Here is a 23,845-nt window from a genome sequence, read left to right on the forward strand (position 1 = left end):
GAGCGGGTTCGCGCCCCTCTAGGCATGGAGCCAGCGGCGTGCGGAAGACGTCCCCCCCGTCGTCGTGGGGTAGGGGGGTGTTGCTCCGTTGATGCCCTGCTCCAGCGGAATGGGAGCGGCCCACCTCGCCGTGTCTCACCGCCTCGGCCAGCCAGGCCGTGTCGCCTTCGCCGCGTGTGCAGGGGCTCAGCCAGTGGGGGGCTCAGTCGCAGCCGGGTCAGCACTCAGTGTCCCTCTTCCAGTCCGCAGGGCACCCCTGAGTCCTTCTTCCCGCGTCGGCCCGCACCGTAGCGCGTGGCGCAGGGGTCGCGTTGTGCGTGTGTGCCAAGGAGGCCCAGGTCGGCGCTCCCTCGGCGGTTCCAGGGCTCCGCGGGCGGTGGCAGCGTGTGTTGGCGCGTCGTGTTGCTGAAGCGCCAGGGTCACCAAGAGGAGAACCGCCTCAGTGCGTCCCCTGTCCCGGCAGAGTGTGGCGCGGGGAGGCAGGTCCGTGCGTGTTTCCCCAGATCCGGGGGGGCTGCCGCTGCTGCTCCCCTATGGCACCTTCAGTCTTCGTAGGACGCTGCAGCTACCTGTGCTGTGCAGGTAGTCGTCGTTGGGGTTCAGGCGCAGGCCCACCCGTCGCCAGTGGTGCGGTCACGCGGTCTCAGGGGGGGTCGTTGTCCGTCACTGCCTTTTCCGTGGCGCCACAGGGGGGTCCCCCCGGCGGGTCCAAGCGCGGCCCCCCCGTCGCCAGGCCGCCCTCGCCGCAGTTGTAGGCCGCCGCTCGGCGTCGCGATAGCTCCTCCTCAGATTGCAGCCTCGGGCCTAAGGGACAGGGCAGCGCCCCGGTCTCGCGTAGCCGCCAGCCGCGGCCGCGCGTCCTGTAGAGCGGTCGCGGCCTCGTCCGCAGGGCCGGCGCGGTGTTCCACCGCCGATTCGCCGCAAACTCGGCCAGGTGGCGGAGAAGGCTCCGTGGAGGGCCCGCCGGCCAAATCCGCAACGTTTAGGATTGTTGCAGCGGAGAAGCGGCCCGGGGCAGGAGGGCTCGATCGGGAGCTCTACCCGGGCACGTCCGCTTCCATCGCGTGCTTAGCCACGCCCCCCATGGCCACAGCTTACGATGAGGAGAGTTTCCCCAGCTTCGGGTCAATCTTCTGAAGGAGTTGGCGTTGCCAAGAAGGCACATCGCCCGTTGCGCCCACCCAGCCACCACATCTGTGAGTAGGGATTTCCCCTTCCGGCAGTTCAATTATTTTCATTAATGGACCTACTACATTGAGTAACTTATCTTGGCACACCGTCCAGGAGCGGTCAATGCCCTTATTAGGATCCTTCATGTATTTAGCAAAGAAGGTGTATAACTTATGATCAATCTCAGTGGTGGTTGCCACCTTCACTTTTAAGGACGGTCTAGGGCATTTCCCCCGAAGGTGTGCATGCACCTCTCTGTCTATGGGTTGGCGTATCTTACCTGCAACATATTCTGCCATCTTTTGATCCGGGAGCCACTCTGAGGATCTTGGGTGGCATATCCCCTTTGGCTCGAAAATGTCAGCAGAGTCGGAATCCCCTTCAAAGGACCCAGAGGCCACCGAGGCGGGGTGCCAAAGGCCTTCCCGAATCCTACTCATCTGAGGATCCATCCTCGTCTGTCCACCCTCCTCCATATCGGAAAACCCATCATTAGGGTCAGAATTTGGTGCAACAGTGACACCAGTATTCCTGGGCTAGTATTCCTCCTGGTAGGGTGCATTTCTTAACGTGTGCACACTCTTAAGGAAGTCGTACGATAAGCAGCCGATACCTTCCAGGTTCCCGGCACCACGTTTATGGGCCTTTAGAAAAGTAGAAGCTGACATGCCGCTAGGACCTGCCCCCATGTCATCTAAGATCCCAGAAGTCCCAGGAACCTGGGACGTTAGTTTGTCCACACTTTCCTGCAGGGGTGCCAATGCCTTAGAAATTGCCTGTGATGTCCACCCCTGCAGGAAGCTGGCGATGTGGGAGCCATTTCTCTTCAGAGGCCAATTCGAGGGAGTAATCGTGATTCCTGAAGGGATTCATAGAAATAGAGACGAGAGCACCAAAACAGTCAAAATCTCCCTGTAACATATATGGGGTAGCCCTCTCGCAGGTGCTCATGATTGTGCAGAGAATCCCTGGTTCGACTCCCCAGGCAGCCACACGCCGTAGGTCTCACCGCGTTCGCAGTGTCTTGTAAGAGTTGGTAGGGAGGAAGGCTCCACACAGTGATGTGGTCATGTAAATGCCCACTGCTACTCCCTATCGCGCGTCGCAAGTCTGGGGAGCGCTTCTATGCACAGCTCGCTGCCTCACACATCGCGATGTGTCCAACAGGCTGCTAGTGGCACGAAATATCGCCCCTAGTGGACCCGCTGTGTTACGAAAAAAATGCGCTTGGGCTAGAGCCTGCCGCCTGTCTCTGCTATCTTGTGCGAATGCGCTCACAGTGAACCTGATACAAAATCTAGCGATTACCAAGGGAACAATCCTGAATAGTGAATCCTAATAATAATAAAGCTCTTAATCCCCCCAAAAACCGTAATCCCCAAGAGAGTCGTGAATGGAAAGAGGGACTTAACTGACAGCAGTGAAGAAAGAGAAAGGACTGCAGACAACGGAGATATGTATACAATAGACAGATCGTACTGATATTGGTTAATGGTTAATATGGACACTTCCCAAGAACTTATGGGATTTTAAGTTTTACAGTGTTTTTTTGTTTAACTTTGAAACTGCTGTGGTCATAAAAAACAAAGAAAGATATGCATAATCCTCACCTCCAATCCTGACGTGCAATTCGAAAAAATATGAATCTTAATCATAATTTTCTTAACCCTTTCTATACTTTGGATACACAGGAGCCGTCCGACACATAAGTGCTCATGTGCGTCAGACGGCTCCCGCACAGGAAATCCCTCGGGTGCCGGCACCAGAGGTATTCCCTTTACCCCCCAACAGCCTTGGGAGCTGGGGAAGAGCTTCCCCAGCTCCTAAGGCCCCCCCTGGTTTCCCCGAAATGACGATCAACATGCACGTTGTGCTGACGTCATTTCAGTGAAACCGAAACTGAAATGAGCTAAGAGACTCATTTCAGTTTCACTTTCCATGTGCTCATGATTCAGCGGCGCTCCAACGAAAGATACTCCAATACCATATACTCACCTGGGCCCATCAAAACATACTCACACACACACAATATCTGGTAAAACCGCTGGAGTTTTGGAAAGTTTTATGAGTTGATTAATTCTTCAAGATTAGTTGTTCATCTTAACTAACCTTTCACTGACCAATAAGTTCTTTCCATTTGGTCAATGGACCAAATTAGTTGGAACTAGTTGATGGTGAAGATGCACCTAACCTTAATTTCACGTTTTTATATGCAATATAAGCACAGACACAAGAAGTTTTAAAAACCTTTATCTAAATTTGAAATGTAAGTGAACCATCTCAAATGCACACCACAGGCACCATCAATCAAGGAAGGAAGATTCAATTAATCAAATACACTCTCAGATCAATGCAATGACTTTTGCTCAGAAAGGAGAGGATAGAGAGAGCAGTACATCAGAAATATACAAATTTTATATTACCCAAGATGGTGTGAAGACCAACTCACTGGCCAAAGAGCTGGTAAAGGTCCTTTGGAACAGAACACGCGACAAAGGCTTTAGGACAGGAATCAGGACAGGATAGTGGACCTCTCTAGAACCGACAACTCGTCGCACCCCTCTCTGTCACTCTCTTCCTCCTCGAGATTCTTCCGCAATCTCCTTTCCAATCAATTGCTTAAAGTAAGAAATTCTGCAATCAATTCTTCATCAGCATCACTCGTCCCTCCGACAGCATCACTGGCTCACAGCATCCTCGCATTCTCGAACACACACCCACAACTAGCTAACTAACTAAACCACCCCAATTATACCTTTTGGGATTCATGTACTACCCCCCTAAAGTTGCAATATCGTAACAATACGAATTCTTATTGGACAGGCAAGGGGCGTTAGGTCATCACACCATGTTGTCCTTTGTTCATAAATCCATCCCCTTAATTTATATTCAATTCTATTTTGCCATTCGGATTGTATTCATATCTGCAACAAATTATCAACAATGTCCATATGACTTAAATGGTTGAACTCTTGACTTTTGGTTTCCCAGGGTTTAGCAGTCTGCGGCCTTGGCTGTGATTCAAAATATGGTGTCATCCTTCCGGGTGCAACTCGGTTGGAGATGCGCAGACGACTTTCACTCGGAACACTCAAGTCATGGCGAGAAGGCCAAAATACAAACTAATGGAAAGGTCAAAGAGAGAAAATATTAATTTAAAAAATAGATGGTTTCACTGTATACCACCCACCTCTACTCTATTTCCCTTAAATTATCAGTACTTTCTCCGCATAGTAAATAGAGCGTTTTCTAAGCAGCAAAGCAGGTGCCATGCATGTGGGTCTTAAAGACGCCATTTTAATGCGTTCTGCCCATGCACAGGAAATTCCCTCAAAGCCGTTAGATGTCACTTTGCGTAGATGCAATTGACGCATGCGCAGTAAAGGTTTCCCTGTTACAGCCGCGTTTAGTCTACTATCCGTATTAATGGTTAGTAAACACATAGGCAAACTTCTCTACCTTTTATGTTTATGAAATGCGTGATGATTAATCCCAAGACATAGTTAGTATTTCATGTTAATAAGTTAGACGAGAGAATTGAATACAAGCAAGTCTCTTAAAAACGAGTCCTTGCTCCATCAATCTCCTCTCTGATGGCATTTTGTGCCATCATAAAATACCCATCCCAAAACAGATGCCAGCTTCAGTATTCCTCAAGTTCTATTTCCTCTTTCACTTTTCCTTCTCCCCCTTTATTCTCAAAATCTCTCATCTTTTTATAGATCTTGCCTTTCATTTCTTCTAATTCTATCTCTTCGTTTTCCCTCTTTCTTTTCCTTCCTTTTTTATTTATTCAATATTTTCTTCTTCTACAGCAAAACACCAAACCATTATTGTTAATACTATTATTGTCACCACAACTAAGGGCAGGATTATTTGACCTAAAAGACCTTTTCCTATATTAGTAAAACGAGTCCCTATTGAAGTAATGCTTTTTGTTAGTCTTTCCCAAACACTGTCAACCTCCAGTGATTTCAAATGTTCGTGAAGTTTTGTAATATTCTTTATGTACCCTCTAATTTCTTTACTTTTGTCTGGAATGTAAGTACAACAATGTTGGACTTTCAACATTCCACAGACTCCACCCTCCTTTGCTAATAAGATGTCAAGTGCAAGACGATTTTGTAAAACCATTGATCTAGTTGCAACCATTTCTGTATTTATCATCAAGAAACCCCCAGCAGTATCCATCGATAGACGATCAACTACTGTTGATAATTGACAAATTCTATGTGAATTTAACATGACTCCCACTGAAGGTATCAGTGCACCAAATATATCACCTACTATTTCAGAAAAACGAGCCTTCTTTCTTCGTGTTAGTCCATTAGTGTTTTCATTGCTTCCAGTGATTCTTTTAATATGATAAGTTTTAGGAAATACAATCCCCAGGTAACAGCTTCCGTACCATTGTGTAGGTAGCTTATAATAAGCATTATTACCACACACATAGTAAACCCCAGGAAATACTGGATCAGTTCCCCCTTTTAGTCCCCAACCTCCCAAAATTAGGAAGTTATGTTCACAGTCACTGGAACCAATAAATACCTTATTATAATCTGTCTTCAATCTATGAATGCAGGTCTTCCATATCCTTACAAAGTCCAGGGACATCGCAGCATGAGCCTTGCCAGCGGTATAAATTCCCTCCCTTTCAGCCCATGTTGGTACATGAGTTTGCCTTCTTTCCTCAACTAAATTCAAAAATACTTTTTCTTCTTATCGTAAAGTACAAGTTAAATTACTCTTGTGTGTTTTAACTAAATCTATAGACTTCATCGTGAGGAAGAATTCACCCATGAACTGTGCACCCTGCGCACTAAGTACTGGACTCATGTTCCTTCAAATAGGAAGTTCTGAAAATACTACATCTAAGTTTGAATAATTTGAATAATAATACTGTAATTTCCCAGTTGAATAAAACTGACTTGCTAATACACTACATGATATGCCATCTGTTAGTGGTATGTGGTGGTATGTTACTCCTTCTGACATTATTTAAGCACTGTACAATCAATAGAGGACAACAGAGACTCATAAGGCATTCATGGGATGAGTACAACACCTGCTTATAGATAATCATATACAGGATAATCACGAACCCCCTCAGACCAGCAGTAAGTTGAACCATTTGCCCCATATTTTGCCAAAACGTTCGGGGCAGCCCCGGGCCTCGAAGAGGGGCTCCTCCTGGGTGCCACACCAGTCCACTCCCCTCCTCCACCTCCGTATAGAAGGAGGTTTGGCTTGGGACCAAAGCACAGCTATGTCGCGTTTCGCTACCGCCACTGCTGTTCCCAGGAAGCGCTTATCAGCCCGGGATCCATCAAGGCCATCACACACCCCCAGGAGCAGGCACAGCGGGTCGTGGGGAACCTCCCGCCCAAGAGTTTGTGTGAGCTCGAGTTCCACCCCTGCCCAGAACGGCGCAAGGGCGGGTCATTGCCACACCATGTGGTAAAAATCCGCTGGAGCTTGACTGCAGCGCGTGCAGGATGGGGAGGGTCACAGGCAGGCGCTGTACAGGCGTGCTGGGGTGAGGTATGCCGCGTGGAGATAATAGAGTTGGACTAGATGCAGCTTGGAGGAGGTCGTCAATGTTTTGGGGGCCATAAGGGCGTTGCTCCAATCCGCGTCCTCCAAGGGACCCAGCCACCCCTCCCAGCGGACACAAAGCAGGTCTAGGGATGCGGGCCGTTGTTCAAGAGAGAGCGATAAATCCGGGACACCCCCCCATCTGCCCAGGTTCCCCATCTCCACGGGGCTGAATTCTGGGAAGGATGTGGGGGATGGGATGTGAACTTGGAGGGTATGCCTCAGCTGTAAATAGTTGTAGAATTGGGAGGAGTGGAGGGAGTAACGGTGTTTTAGGTCCGCAAATGATCTGACATGGTCCCCCACCCAGACGTCTCCCAATAGCGAGATCCCTATGTGGTCCCATTTGCGAAAGTCCTGGAGAGACGAGACCTCCGCCAGCAACGTCCCAACACCCCAGAGGTGTTTGTCTGGTGAGTTTCCGGTCCCACTTTACGTGTCTTAATGCGGCTCGCCAGGCCACAAGCACCGTTCTGGTGACGGGGGAAGAGCCTGCGGCACGGGGCACCCGTACAGGTAGGCTTGGAGCTGCGCAAAGTCCAATGACCTAAATTCTACCCGATACGCCGGGTCGGACCAGCTGTCCACGAACCAATCGTGGATCAGGATAAGCCGTGTGGCCAGGTAGTAGAGGTGAAGATTGGTCACCCCTATGCCCCCGTCATAGGGGGGTATGCGACAGTGTGCCAGGGACATTTGCGGCCTCTTCCCTCCCCAAAACAATTGGGTAAGGACCCCGTCCAGTTCCTGAAACTAGCTACCTGGGAGATAAATGGTAATGTTTTGTAAGATGTACAGGAAGCGGGGGAGGACCATCATTTTTAAAAGGGCACTCCTGTCAAGGGGGTGGAAAGGGAGAGATTGCCATTTCCTGTGGTCCGCTTTGGCCCTGGTGACCAGAAGGGTGATGTTCAGGGCCCATTTGATCTCCGGGAGGAGGGCGATCCACACCCCTAGGTACTTGAATGATTGCCTACGCAGGGGGATGGACGCTTGCCAGTCGAAGCATGCCCGGGAGGGGTGCAGGGGGACCAGTGTGGATTTCGCCGGGTTGAGCCTGAGACAGGCAATCTGTTCGAAGGCAGAGAGGGCGTTCAAGCATCGCGGGCCGGAGCTCTCGGGATCTGCCAGGAAGAGGAGGACGTCATCAGCTTACAAGGCGATCTTGTCGATCTGGTTCGGACCCCAGGCCCGACCCGACCCCGGATGATGGGGTCTTGGCGGATAAGGGAAGCCAGGGGTTCCATTGCTAATGCAAATAGAAGCGGCGAGAGCGGGAAGCCCTGGTGAGTGCCCCTCTGGATAGGAAATGTCTCAGAGAACACGCCGTTGATAAGGACCCTTGCCTTGGGAGCAGAATAGAGGACCCGGATGAGGCGTTGGAACGCGGGACCGAGACCCATCCTCTTCAACACATCCTCGAGGTAGCCCCAATCTACTGTATCAAAGGCTTTCTTGAAATCTATATAGAGCAAGGCCAGATACGGGGTGAGGTGATGGTGATGTGCAAGAGCGAGATGGAGGCGGCGTATGCAATGTCGGGTACCCCGGGCAGGGTGAACCAGCGCTTGCAAGTGGGGGCGGAGTCGTTGTGCCACCAAAGTGGCGAAGATTTTGACCTCCGTGTTGATAAGGGAGATGGGGCGGTAGTCTGCACAGGCTGTGTTTTAAAAATAACCATATTAGTATCATTAATATAACAATACATATGCAAGCTTTAAAACGCCTTTGTATAAGATTTCATTTCGGTTGCTCAGTGACTCTATTTCTTGCCATTTTACTCTGAGAAGATAATTTCTTCTCTTACTTTTGGCACCAAGAATTTCAGATTTTAACTTAAGGAATTCTTACTCCCTTTCTTTAATCTGTGTAGGATTCCGATTTTCAGATTCCTCACTTATGTTCAGATTCTCAAATTCTTCCAATATTACGTAGGTCCACTCAGGGCCTTGGTATTTATTATTCAGAAATTTCAATCTTGGACTTCTTCGTAGTTTTCTCTCTTTCTTTTGTCTTGTCCGAGTTTGACTTCGGATCTCATTCACTTGTTCTGGTCTTTCTGTTATTCTTTTCAGAACATATCTCAGTCTTTTCACTCCTCCTGACCAGTTATCACCTTTTCTGGCTCTTTTTATTTGTACTGCACTTTCACCCTCTTCATCTTTATTCAATGTTCTTTTATTTTCAGAGGGTATTGGCACAATCTGTTCTTTTCCAGTTGAATCACTCTCTATCTGTTCCTTTTCAGGTCTTTTTATTATCTCATCCGCCTGAACGTGTTCTTCTTCTTCTAGCAGGCCCTGTTTGGGTCTGTTTTCAACTAGCTTTCCTTCTGCCGCCCAAACTAGTTCTTCTCTTCCTAACTGGTCCTGATCAGGTCATATTGCAATTTGCTTGGCTACTGCCTGAACTGGTTCTTCTTCTCCTATCTGTCCCTCCTCAGGATTGTGAACAGTTTCAGTCACCTCTACCTGAGTGTCTTCTTCTTTCTCTATCTATTCCTGCTCAGATTCTAGGGTTGCTTTATTTTCTTCTTCCTGAGCGTGCTCTTATACACCTATCTGGTCCTCACTACTGTCCTGTCTTTCTAATCGTGTTCTGCTTCTTGTTTGGACAATAATATCAGGGATATCAATTTCTGGTATCCATCCCTCCTGACTTGTGCTTGGTTGTTCCAAGTCTACTATTTCGGAATCTATCACTCTAGATTCTTCGACTTCACAACCTTCAGCTACTTCAACTGATTCAGTCAGTTCTTCATCAGAAGGTTCAGGAACCCGTTTGGTATGGCTAGCACGTATCCGATTGGGTAACCCAGGACACTTCACTGCTGTAATAGTGACCAGTATGACTTGGCGAGGTTCATCTCCCCTGGGTTCTAGGCACGTCTTTCTGGCGTGTTTCTTCACTACCACCCAATCTCCAGGATTCAAAGCATGCGCTTGTGTTGGATGCCTGGCAACTGCGTCTTCTCCAACCTAGTGGGAGGCAGAACGCACTAGGTCAGCTAATCCCCTGCAATAGTCCAATACCAAATTGTGAGAAGTTGGCCTGGTATATGCTGTCCACTAGTTATAGTGGGCACCTTGTACCAGTCCAAACAACCCTTATTGATGATAGGTTTAAAGCCAACCTTTATTGAAAGCTATCCTAGTGGTAGCTATGGAGAGCAGCCTTCAGGCTAAGTCTTGAAGCAGTGTAAAGCAGCTTTGTTTACCAGATTACAACCTCTTTAATTACTAAATGAAAGGAGAACCACACAAGCTATATATAAAATATATGTATTTATTTATAAACCCTCACTACTAATCTCTTTATGAGATTAGAGTCCAAGATACACAATAATACAGTTCTAAAGCGACAGTAAATAGCACAATATACAATGGGCCCTAGGGGCGGACCAAACCATATATTAAGAAAGTGGTATAAGAACTTGACTAGACACAGTGCCTAGAGCTTGTAGGATCACTGGGACCCCAAGGAACCATATCAACCACAGAAGGTGAGAACTAGGGGTCTAGAATAAACAAACAGAAGCACATAAAGGCAGGGGTATAAATTCTTAGAGCAGAGTTTTGGATAAACATCAATATGTTATCGTGATCAGTATTATCATTTGGTGATCCACCCAATTAAGGAGTATATCTCTTGATCATAGAGACTACCTCCATGGGAAGCTCTTTTGCTCGTATAGATGGAAGGAGCTTAATCAAAGATGGCCGAATTTAGTGGCCTAGCATATGACGATGCTGTGTATCAATCGATCCTTGATAACACTCCTAGTATTCTTGAGGGACCTAATGCACCTTCGATAAGCATAGGGGATGGCTGGGGAAAAGTTTTGATCATACTCATGTTCCTCCATACACGGTGCTATTATGGCCGAATACTTAAGAGCAAGTTGTGCACCTCCAGGGCTGGTTGTTACCAATGCACCGCGGTTGTTTCTACAAGCCTGGCGCTGTACGCGCGACTGGCTAATTTTAATTATTAGCACAGCTAAGAGAGTTACTGATTCTATTTTGGTAGAGATACAAATTCTAGAATCTCAAATCAAAACTACCATCACGGCGACACTCTTTAAGAAAAATGAAGATGAATCTAACAAAAATAATAAAGAATTTAAAGATTCTATCTTACTAACCAAAATTGATAAATTCAAAAAAGATATGGCAAAATTCCAACATGATAGAGTGTATCCGTACACGAGTGAGAACTATTCCCCTCCTGAGTTTAAGAGCAATGGTAGTAGATATGGGTCCCCTTATTCAGGATCTAGTTCCGATGAGGGTTACAACGATTTTGATGGACCAGGTGTCCAGAAGTCACAATATAGAGGTAGAGGCAGATTCTACAGGTCTAACAATCGTAGGGGATACATCACACCACAATTCCAACAGTGGTGGCCACCCACTCCATGGGGATATCCACCACAAACTTTTCAGCCACCAATGGCTCCCTTACAAGCATTTCAACCTGAATATGACAACCAGACTTTTTTAGGGTATGGCCCACGAAGATCCAGAGGCAGGAGAAGAAATACACAGGCCCAGGTACATTGGGACCAAACTACGGGTCCACATACAGGAACACGGAGCAACACGAGAAAGAACTCCACACAACCAGGGAACAACATAAACCCAGCCTCGTAGTAAACTTAAGCAAGAGGATCCTCTCAAAGGATGAGGAACTGGTTCTTAATAGAGGACTGGGTTTTGTCACTACCTCGGAGGGTGATCCCTTCTAAATCCAGTGCGAATTAGCACAGTTTTTTTTCGTAAAATAAGACTACACTACTTCTTTAAAGATAAACAACCGTCAGAACAAGATGTAAGTGAACTGAATACAGGCCTGAGGACACGCTCTACTTTCAACCCTCCTGGACACACAGTACCACCTCAGGTACTGACTTTTGAAAAAGCAGTCCTAGGAGATATTGCTGAACTGTGCAAATATAAGCGCAATACCTACAATAATCTACCGCGTTCAGAACACCAAGCTTTGTTATCGCTATCAAAAGACAGTGAAATTACCATCAAACCTGCCAATAAGGGGGGTTCTATTGTCATTCTAGACACAACAGACAATAGGACCGAATGCCTTCGGCAGCTTAATTACAATAGATCATATAGGATCTTAACAGTAGATCCTACCGAGAGACTCAGAAAGACCATTGGAGATCTTATTGAAGAGGCATCTAACGGAGGTTGGATAACTTCACGCGAAGCCCAATATTTACAAACAAAGTACCCGGTAATGCCATATTTTTATGTCCTACCGAAGGTGCACAAGAACCAGAGACCACCTCCTGGCAGACCAATAATTTCAGGCCTAGGTTCTATATTTGAACCTTTATCCACCTTTGTGGGCTATTTTCTGAGACCAATTGTACAGAGGATGCCGACGTATCTTCAAGATACGAAAAATGTTCTATGTTTGCAGCCACAAATGGAATTCGACACCGAGAGAGACTTTTTAGTTTCCTTTGATATCGAATCATTGTACACTTCTATTCCTCAAGATGAAACTCTAGATACAGTGGCTTCCATTCTGGAGGAGACTGATTTAAAATCTATCACACCGGTACACTTCATCATGTCCCTTGCTCGTTTAGCAATGAAAGACAACTTTTTAAGTATGAGGACACCATATACTTACAAACCTCAGGGACCAGTATGGGCAGTGTTTTTGCGCTAAGTTTGGCCAACCTGTATGTACACTCCTTTGAACAGGAACATGTCCTTACTCCAACCAACCCTTTTCTTGAATCGATTCGCTTATGGAAGCGCTATATCGATGATGTGTTGGTAGTATGGTGGGGTGATCATCAGTCTATTCTCCTGTTCCACCAATGGCTTAACATGCGTAATGAGTTCTTAAAATTTACAGTCGAAATGAACATGACGAGATTGGCGTTTTTAGACCTGTCCATCTTTGCCACCCCATTGGGCTTAGAGAGTGAACTATACCGTAAGCCAATGGCACGGAACTCATTATTGAGGTATGATAGTCAACATCCCAAAGCCCTAAGCGACAACTTGCCTTATAGGCAGTTTCTTTGAGTACAAAGGAACTGTTCCACTACAAAGAGTTTCAAGGACCATGCGGTACTTCTGACTGAACAACTGGTAGATAGACACTACCCACGTAAACTTGTCAAACAAGCTTTGAAACGGGCCACTAACAACAACCGTGATGCCCTTTTGGAACCACCTATAAATAAACCAACACAAGATCGGTTGACCTTTGTCAACACGTTCAGTACCTGGGCTAATAGCATACATTGGCGTATTCTGAATTGCTGCAGTGATAAGATTGCCCCGCCCTTGTTTGCCTTTAAAAGATCAGGTCATTTACGAGACAGGTTGATACATACACGCCCCAAACCCACACCTGGGAGGTCAGTAGGAACATTATGGGGTCTCCCGGCAGTAGAAGGACATCACCCCTGCGGGACATGCTCAATCTACCCTCAGACAACACATACTACAACTTTAGATATAGGAACCAGCAGACCATGGGTTCAATCTAATTTCACAAATTGCAATAGCAGTAATTTGATTTACTTGCTGACTTGTCCGTGCCAGACCAAGTATGTCGGAATGACTACTCGGAAGGTAAAGGCATGCATGCTTGAACATAAAAGCACATTTAGGTGCAAGAAAACCACCACTAGACTAACTAGACACTTTGTCGAAATAAACCACGGAGCAGAAGATTTCCAATGGACAGTGTTAGAAAAACCCTCTATACCATCACACATCAGTGACATTTCTAGGTACTTGTTCCTAAAAGAACAAAAATGGGTTTTCAGGCTTCACTGCGATGTCCAGGGCCTAAATGACGACATACCATGGACCAGCTTATAGCCACATCCCTGTTGACATAGTATACTGGTCTTTCATAGCGATATTCCTTCCTATTCTTTCTTTGTGACACAGCATCCTGGTAACACATATGTCGGTTAGTGAATCTAAAATGTTGGTATCCATTTGCACCAACGGAGGTGGGAGTTTCTTTTGAGCATTACCTCGACCTGCTACAACTATCTGAGCCATTTAACAAATCATAAGAGTGAAATGTGATTATAATGACCAATACGTCTCTTTAGAGGGTGCTTTTGTGCAGTCGTGTCAATCTGAATTAATAAGTCGACTGAATGTACAATTTAAAATATATGGCAGCGTGTACAAGAACTTCTATACTATGTAGAATTGAGAACTCAGGAGTGCAGCCTGTGATTTTTGTGTAAATAGCAATTGAGACATATTAATATCGACATTAATATCAATATTAATTTATACCATCGACACATACAATTGCAGTGATAGTCACTTTCGAGTATCACTCTGACCTACCACCGCTATTCTCTGTGCCATATAATAAATCAGAAGAGGCACATGAGATAAGTACGACCAACATGTTTTTCTTGAGGGTGCATCAGTGTTCTTTGAGATTTACCGACATGGTACTTTGTGTTATTCTTAATCAAGAAGTCCTTTTTATCTAGTATTAAAAATAGATGGAAATCTGTATGAAAATATCAACATGAAGCATTATTAGGAACTCAGGAATGTAGCCTGGTGCGTTTTCCATCTTGTAATACCCGACAAGAGGTCTGCATCTTTGCAGACTCGTCACCGAATATATCTTTTTTGACACTAACGATGTCCATGACTATTCGTACTTTAAGTATTCCACCTTCCTTGATTAGTGCGCATATTACGCATGCTTTTTACACATCAGGATGCATAAATCCCATGCTTTGGGGGGTTTACATTTTACATTGTCATAATATCACACGGCAAGATTATCGTATATTTAGACATTTTGAACTACATTTTGTAACATGATGACATCACTTTGTAGTTTTTGCCTTACGATACCGTGGACGTAGACCACCTCGCTCTGACAACCAATACAGAGGAGGTGCTTTGCAAGGACGTACGTCTGCTCTAACAACATCATTAGGAGCTGGGCGAACGCAAATTACCAACAGGTGCGCTAATACAAATTATTTAAGCGTGGCGCCTGTTCCCGCCCTTGCCTCCTTCCCCGACTCAGAAGACGTTCGAGGCAACGACGGACAGGTAAGCACACGCGGCCCACAAGGTCTTACAACGGGTGGCTTCTCTCGTTACGGGGGCCTTTTTTCACCGGACACCCTTTTATTTCATTTTACCTTGCTATGACAACGATGTCCTCTATAACAAGTACGCGAATTATGACGTTTGGCATATTGAGGATTATTTTACGTAATATGCAGCCCGATTTACACCATCATCAGGGGCTGATACATCATGACTAGCGAAAATGTGAGAACTGAGAACGTTTTTTTGCACTAGGTATGCTTTGGCCACCACAGTGGCTCGAGCTATTACCATCCGGCGCTTTGTGGTTAAGTATGTGTTACATGCAACTTTTACAAGACACTTACCATTGCCCGGCACTTTCAGATTAGCGTAACCATTAAGACTGAGAAAACCATGCGATAAGTTGGAATTTTCTCATGTGGAAGAGTTTTGTTCAAGTTTTTAATTTTGAGACTGGTTTTGCAGTTATAAAAGGTGTACCTTAGTGGACACTATGTGTTATATTCATTGTTTTGGATTTAGTACGAATGAGCATAAGGGTTGAGCAATCATTAATATTTAATTTTAATAAAGCCCCCCTTTTTTCCGCTATACTTGTTTCAGAGTGGGGCCTCATATTCCCGAGAAGGGTTCCAGGTGAGGTGAGGGTAAGCCCAGCATTATTGCATTTCGCTATGATTGGTTTAAGAAAGTGTCTGTTTTTACAGGCCAACTTCAGAAGTACACTCTAATACAGGGGTTGATGTTGATAATTGTTATGTTTTTCTAGGTGATTGGTGCACCCCTTGAAATGCAGGATTGAAACCAATGTAAGGTTGTATTGATTCCGACCTTCAACAAATAGATTGTGTGATTTATTCACTTTCACTCTACACTTGGCAGTAGCAAGATTTTGATAAAAAATAGGTCCTGAAGAAAGCCATGGGTAATTTACCCTTAGGGCTCAAACATGTCGACCTCTCATTTAGCAGTTATTTGTTAATACTGCGAATTTTCTGCACTAATTTTATTAAGGGTGTGAGGAGCCTGCTTGATAAGAGATGGGTTTTTCTCCAACGCAACACTTAAGATTTCACATTTTTCACTTACTTTATTAGTTTTTTTGCACTGCATTATAATTTTTTGGATCACAAATTATAGACACTACTGTCTTTCTGTATCGTAGGCTTCAGCTCCTTCCATCTATTCGAGCAAGAGAGTATCCCATGGAGATAGTCTCTATGATCAAGAGATATACTCCTTAATTGGGTGGATCACCAAATGATAATACTGATCACGATAACAGATTGATGGTTATCCAAAACTCTGCTCTAAGAATGTATACCCCTGCCTTTATGCGCTTCTGTTTGTTTATTCTAGACTCCTAGTTCTCACTTTTTGTGGTTGATATAGTCCGATTTGGGGATTGGAACTAGGCTAGGTCGTTAAAATATCCCTTAGACCCTTCATTTGTGTTATTATTTTACCCCAAGGAACCACCCAAGTTAGTGACACAGGAGACCCACGGGGGACGCGTGCAGTGTGAGAACACAGAAGCGAGCCCCGTACTATTCTATGGGAATGGGGCTGTTGGAATTTTAGAAGTTAAGGACACTTAGGAGAGGACTTTGAGCAAACCCCTTTAGACTTAGGGGGTTCTAGGGCCAGCACCCACAGGAGCAACAGAGTACTCTAGTTACCTCACCCAGGGAAGCCGGGTGCATAGGTGTCAAATGGTGTCGGGAATCGTCGTTGATTTCAGTGGCGATCTGCTGCAAAGTGCTGCTGCCGGGAAGAAGAAAAGTGTCCGGTGTGATCCAAGCCTGGATCGAAGATCAGAAGAACCTGAAAGCAGAGGGGATAGAGTCTGGGTCACTTGCCAGTGACCAGGGGCACGATAGACGAATGCCCACTGATGTCGGGTGATTCAGGTAGGAAGAGGTGAAGCCTGACTCTGCAGCCACGAGGACCAGGAGGCGTCAATGACGAACAGGAGCTGGATTCGAGCTGTCCCATGAAGGATGTCGAGTGCTGCGGTGTCGGTGCTCAGATTAAACACAACAAGCCTTGGCAACAGCAACCCACGCAGGAGAGAATAGATGCTTCGGTGCGGACCAGCAAGGTCCTGGGGACTCCCCAAGTGGTTAAGAGTCAGGGCACATCTGGAGCAACCAGGTAAGCCCAATTAAAGTTAGATTTGCCTTCACAGGGACCCACCAGTCGACGGACCAGGGATTGCGAAGGAACCTAGAGAGAAAACACAAAGGGCCAGCTCACGGAACACTCGTGGAGTGTAGGCGGGCAATCTTCGGTGCAATTGCTGCTTGGGGTCAGGGCTACAAGTAACCCAAAGCTCAGCTGCAGGAGTAGTTGGAAAGCTGATGCTTCTGCTAAGTGATGCGGTGTCCAGGGGTTCGGGTTGCAAGGTCGCCACGAGGGATACGGGCCTCAGACTTGCTGTGGGCACTGATCGACCTCTAAGACCACGGAAACCCACCTCCTGTGTTGCAAAGTTCTTCGGAGTCCTCAGGAGCTTCAGAGATGCAAACCGGTCAGATGCGTCTTTGGTGCCTGCCTTGCAGGGGAGTAACTCCTTTACTCCAAGGGAGATTCTTCAGTCATCTAGTTCAATGTAGATCGTCGAAGTTCCAGGATTCTGTATGAGAGTTTCGTCCAGGTGTAATCTAAGATCCTGTAGCCAGGGGTTCCTATCTTATACCCAAGGAAGGGGTGGGACAAACTCTAGGGACCCTTCTATGGGAGGGTCAGGAAAGAGGGGTGGCTACACCCATTTCCTTTGTCCAGTTTCGCGCCAGAGCAGGGGAATGTAGTCCCTAAAACCGGTTTGAGCTGGACTATGCACAGGGACACTAAATGTGCCCCCAGTGCTGACTTCAAAGCACTCTTGGAGTGCACCCACCCAGCCCCAATACACTAAAGCCTGTCTGGGAGGTGGTGACACCTCCCTGTGGCAGGAAACCTATTGTCCAGGTCTCCCCTGCTGGAGTTTCGTCCAGCAGCAGGAGGGCAGACATGTGTCTGTGGCTGGCACCATCCATTTTGTGGTTACTGGTGTGGGGGTATGATTCCAAGGTGTTTGACACCAAACACGACATGTTTCCATGCAGCCATTCCAAAGTTAGCATTTACCGTTTGGTTATAATGTTTTTAACAGTATATGGTTTGGCTGCATCCCAAACAACCCCGAAATAAAGGTTCCGAAAGCTGCAGAGGGGCTCTGCTCATGCATGGGTACCCTCACACATGAAACCCAGCACCATGCATTCAGGATTGTTAAGGCCTGCTATAGGGGTGACTGATAGGTTTACATCTCAGTAAGGGGTGCATGGACCACCTTACCCAGGCTGCAGTAGCAGTCCTGTGGTGTCATTTTGGAAGGCTTCCCAGGGGTGGCATAATACATGCTGCAGCCCCTGGTAGGCCTCTGGGGTAACTATGCCATGGGTACATAGTATACCATATACTAGGGACTTGTAAGGGTACCCCAGAATCCAATCTGGAGTGTACCTAAAGTACTGGTATTCAATTTAGAGACTAAGCAGCTAGGCTGGGGTCCTGGTTAGCAGGCCCCAGCCAGACTAAAGTCGAAAAACAGTGAAACATCAGCAAAAAGTCGGGGTAACCATAAGAAGCAGATCCTACTCTCCTACACAACACCCCCTCCACAAACGTAAGGTCATTAAACTAACCTTGACCAGTTGAGTCTTCATGTTCTAAGTGGAAATATCTGGAGAGTCCATCTGCATTGGCATGGTTACTCCTAGGTCTATGTTCCACTGTTTAGTCCATCCCCTGTAGGGAAATGGACCACCTGAGATGTTTGGGGTTTTCACCCTTCATCTGTTTTAGCCATAAGAGGGGCTTATGGTCTGTCTGAACAATGAAGTACGTGCCAAACAAGTATGGCCTCAACTTCTTCAGAGCCCAAACCACAGCAAATGCCTCCCTCTCAATGGCTGACCAACGTTTCTCTCTGGGGGTCAGCCTTCTGCTAATAAAAGCTACTGGCTAATCCTGACCTTCATCATTCAATTGTGATAACACAGCCACAACCCCCAACTCAGATGCATCTGTTTCAACAATGAATTATTTGGAGTAGTTAGGACTTTGCAGAATGGGAGCAGTGCACATGGTCTGCTTTAGGTCATCAAATGCCTTTTGACAGCTGGCTGTGCACTGAACTTTCTTGGGCATTTTCTTAGAAGTAAAGTCATTCAAAGAGGTCACTATGGATCCATAACCTTTGACAAATCTTCTATAGTACCAGTCAGGCCCAAGAAAACTCTGACCTGAGTCTGGGTGGTTGGAGCAACCCAGTTCATTATGGTCTGGATTTTGCTCTGCAATGGTTGAACCTGGCCTCCGCCCACAAGGTGGCCCAGGTACACAGCCTGACTCTGCCCTATCTGGCACATAGTTGCCTTGACAGTTAGGCCTGCTTTTTGAAGGGCCTCAAACATTTCTCAGGTGGACCAGGTGATCCTCCCAGGTGGAGCTAAAGACAGCAATATCATCTAGATATGCTGCACTATAGGCTTCCAGGCCTGTAAGGACTTTATTCACCAACCTTTGAAAAGTGGCAGGTGCATTTTTCAAACCAAAGGGCATCTCCACAAATTGGTAGTGCCCACTAGGGATAGAAAATGCTGTCTTTGGCTTTGCATCACCAGCTAGTCTGATCTGCCAGTAGCCAGCTGTTAAGTCAATTGTGCTCAGAAACTTTGCTGAGGCCAAAGTATCTATAAGCTCATCTGCCCTAGGGATTGGATGGGCATCAGTCCTAGTGACTGCATTGAGACCCCAGTAGTCTACACAAAACCTCAACTCTCTTGCCATCTTTGGTGTGAGGTTTGGGCACTAAGACCACTGGACTAGCCCAAGGGCTATCTGAGGGTTCAATGACCCCCGATTCCAACCTCAACTGGACTTCAGCCCTGATACAGTCCCTGACATGATCAGGTTGCCTGTAAATCTTATTCGTAACAGGCAGACTGTCCCCAGTGTCCACTTCATGAGTGCACCAGGTAGTCTGACTTGGAGTCAGTGAGAACATATGTCTAAACTGGCTGAGAACTTTTCTGAAGTCAGTTTGTTGCTGGACAGTGAGGCTGCCTGCCAAGGCTACACCATCTACTGATCCATCATCAGGGTTCTGAGAGAGCAGGTCAGGGAGTGGGTCACTCTCTTCCTCCTGTCCCTCATCAGTTGCCATGAGCAAGCCCATGTCAGCCCTGTCAACATATGGCCTGAGCCTGTTAACATGGAGCACCCTATGGGGGCTCCTGGGAGTTCCTAGGTCCACCAGGTAAGTAACCTCTCCCTTCTGCTCAAGTATTGTATGGGGACCACTCCGCTTATCTTGGAGGGCTGCTGGTGCCGCAGGCTCCAACACCCATACTTTCTGCCCTGGCTGGTAAACAGTCAGCACAGCCTTTTGGTCATGCCAGGCCTTTTGTAATTCCTGGCTAGCCTCAAGGTTTTTAGTTGCCTTCTTCATGTACTCAGCCATCCTGGAGTGGAGATCAAGTACATAGTCCACAATATCCTGTTTAGGGGGTTTGAGAGGTAATTCCCATCCCTCCTTCACCAGACACAATGGACCCCTAACTGGATGTCCAAACAAAAGCTCAAATGGGCGGTAACCAACCCCCTTCTGTGGAACGTCCCTGTAGGCAAATAGAAGGCAGGGCAAAAGTATGTCTCATCTATGCCTAAGCTTTTCTGGGAGACCTTTAATCATGCCCTTCAGCGTTTTGTTGAACCTTTCAACTAACCCATTGCATTGTGGGTGATAAGGGGTGGTAAATTTGTAATTCACTCCACACTCCTTCCACATTACTGTTAAGTAGCTAGACATGAAGTTTGCATCCCTATCTGATACTACCTCCTTAGGAAAAGATTCCAGTTAGGGCCCTTGCCACCTCAGGAGCTGTAGTGGTCCTAAGGGAAATGGCTTCTGGGTACCTAGTGGCATGATCCTCCACTACCATTATAAATGTTTGCCCAGATGCTGTCTGAGGATCCATGGGACCAACTATGTCAATCCCAACCCTCTCAAAGGGAACCCCCCCCACCACAGGTAGTTGTATCAGGGGGGCCTTTGTTGTACCACCTGCCTTACCACTGGCTTGACAGGTGATACAGGAGCGACAAAACTCCTTGGTGTCTTCAGACATGTGGGGCCAATGAAAGTGAGGGACAATTCTGTCCCAAGTCTTGTTTTGGCCCAGATGTCCTGCTAAGGGAATATCCTGGGCTAGTGTCAATAGGAAGCCCATGAACTTCAGAGGTATAACTAACCTCCTGGAGACACCAGGCTTGGGGTCTCTACTCTCTGAGTACAGGAGTCCATCATCCCAATATATCTTATGGGTTCCACTAGCATTCCTAGCAGCCTCATCAGCAGCTTGCTTTCTGAGGGGTTCAAGACAAGGGCAGCTCAGCTGCTCCTGTCTCAGATCTTCCCTGGAAGGTCCCAAGCTCCGCTGGGACAGTTCCTTTTTCAGGACTGAGATCATCTCCCTCAAGAGACTGGTCTGCTTTCTGAGTCAGGCAGGAAAACCCTGCCTTACCCCTACTGCTCCTTTTCTTGGGAGGCACCTGGTCCATTCTCCCAGAATCCAGGGCCTGTTCAGTTTTTGAACTTTTTGACTGTGACCTGGTCACAGCAAACACATGTGCAGGGATTCCCAACATTTCTGCATGAGTCCTGAGCTCCACTTCAGCCCAAGCTGAAGTTTCCAAATCATTGCCAAGCAAGCATTCAACAGGGAGGTCTGCACTTACCACAACTTTCTTAAGGCCAGTTACCCCTCCCCAGGAGAAATTAACAACTGCCAAGGAATGGTATGTCCTGACATTGCTAGCATTGGTCACTTGGTACATTTCACCAAGTATGATCTGCTCAGGAGCCACAAGATCTTTTGTCACCATTGTGACACTTGCTCCTGTGTCCCTGTCAGGATCTAATGCTTGGAACTATCTGAACCGCACAGGAGCAGAATGCCGCTAGGTCCCAATGCCCTTCTCAGAATCCCCCCTGCTAGGTTTCAGTATTCCATTGCAAGGTAAGTCCTAAGGGGGAAAAGGGGATTAGGGACAGAGAAAGAACTGCTCCAAATCTGCCTGTTCTTCTCCGTCTTCCTCTTTCCACTGGACTGTTAACATAACATTATCATTTAATTCGCTGTGACTTTAAACTTACTTTCTTGTCAATTTTAATGTGAACAACTTATCTTACCAGAATATCTTTTGAAACCTACTTCTCTTCTTACTTCTCATACTTATTCTATAACGTAGGTATGAAAAGTCTTCACTCTATTCTCTTCTTGTTTACTCCCAGGTTCGACCTGCACTGGTTTCTGTTGCCTTAATTCATGAAAGATATTGTAAGTATGCGTTTGTCTCTAGTGCTTTTGTTTGGGTATCGTCTCTTCCTATCTAATGAACTCACTTTGAAGAGTAGTGTGAAGTCCTTTAATGTGGGAGTCTGAGTGTAGAGTGTTGTCTTCTATCTTTCTTTATTCTCGATCACGATGGCTCTGGCGAGTTGTGCGCAGCTTTCTAATTAAAGTATGGAACTCTTTCTTCCTAGTTGCCTGTTAATCTCTCCTAATTCTTTGCCTATAGAAAGACTAGCCTGTTTTATATCAGCCGTATACTGCCCTGGGCGCTTAGAGGAAATTTGAGTAATTAACAGAAAAACGTGGCGAGATGTATTGACTCGCACGCGTCTAATTACACTTTTAACTGCTGCCAATTTTACTTCGGTATTCATTTACTTTTGCAGTTTATTAAGAATCAGGACAGCATTTCTCACTTTAAATGCTGACTGAAAAAAAAGTCACACGCAGGACTTGGGTTATGCAAGGCAGACGCAGCGCTTGAACTAACGCGCCCGCGTCTGACAAAATTTGAACAGCTGATAAAATCAGCTGAAACGAAGTCCTTGAATTATCGAGTCCTATGAGGAAATAAGTATTACGGAAAAACTTCTTCAAATGTTTATTCACGACTACTTTTGTTTCACAAAACCTTCACATGAATGGTTTATTTCGTTCTGTATTATTTTAGTTTTTTAACCTTAAATTTACACTAACCAGAATCTGAAGGGGAGTGCTGGGTACCGGCGAAGCTAACCCTGAGTTTTTCGCAAACTACTCTTACTAGCTAACACGACGCTGGGAAAACAGATGCTCTTCTCCTAATCTCTTCAGTGAAGTGTGCAGTGGAATGTTGAAGCGCACTTCACCAGGTTTCAAGAATCCTAAACAACTAGACTGCTAACAGCGGTGTGCTGTTGCAGTGTCAGAATGCTGGCAGCCATCTTGGAAATCCGTCGGTGCCAAATGGCACTCCAACTAGAGGGATTAGCTGACCTTGAATAATGTTGTAGGGGGAGGATAGTGGCCAGTGTTGCATTAGAGGGAGGAAACCTCCTGTGAGTCCTGACAGTACCCCCTCCCAACGGGGTTTCCTCCAATCGCGGTTGAGCAGGGAATTTAGCATGAAAGGCCCTAATTAATCGTGGGGGGAAGAACATTAGTATTCTTTTCCCAGGAACATTCATCAGGTCCATAACCCTGCCAATCAATGAGGTAGAACAGTTCATTACGGATGAGTTTAGAACCCAAGATTTGTTTAACTTCATATTCAACCTCACCATTAACAAACAAAGGATCAGGAGGGGTTGTACTACGTAATCCTGGTTGAATTGGTTTGAGGAGAGAAACATGAAAAACTGGATGAATTTTGACGGTGCCAGGAAGAGATAGTTGGTAAGTGACTGGATTTAGGACCCATAAAACGAGGTTGAAATTTACGGAGACCTTTGAGCCTGAGATTTTTAGTACTCAACCAGACTAATTCTCCTACATGCAGCTCAGGTTCTTTTTTTCGTTTTCGATCAGCGAAGTGTTTATAACGATCTTTAGCAGTCGACAAATTCTGGGTTACTGAGTGGTGAATTTTGGTTAATTGTCTGGCGA

The 23,845-nt window shown here is 46.3% G+C and overlaps 1 long non-coding RNA gene across 1 annotated transcript in view; it reads left to right on the forward strand.

Moving 5' to 3' along the window:
• Positions 1-14,684: 14,684 nt before the first annotated feature.
• Positions 14,685-23,845, forward strand: part of LOC146869852 (uncharacterized) — a 63,373-nt gene continuing 54,212 nt past the window's right edge. Inside the window, exon 1 of the long non-coding RNA XR_014967976.1 lies at positions 14,685-14,855. This is a non-coding gene — a long non-coding RNA (uncharacterized LOC146869852). The remainder of the gene's footprint in view (positions 14,856-23,845) is intronic.

This window comes from Triturus cristatus, chromosome 1_1 (genome assembly GCF_964204655.1).
Source record: "Triturus cristatus chromosome 1_1, aTriCri1.1, whole genome shotgun sequence".
In the NCBI taxonomy this organism is placed as follows: Eukaryota; Metazoa; Chordata; class Amphibia; order Caudata; family Salamandridae; genus Triturus; species Triturus cristatus.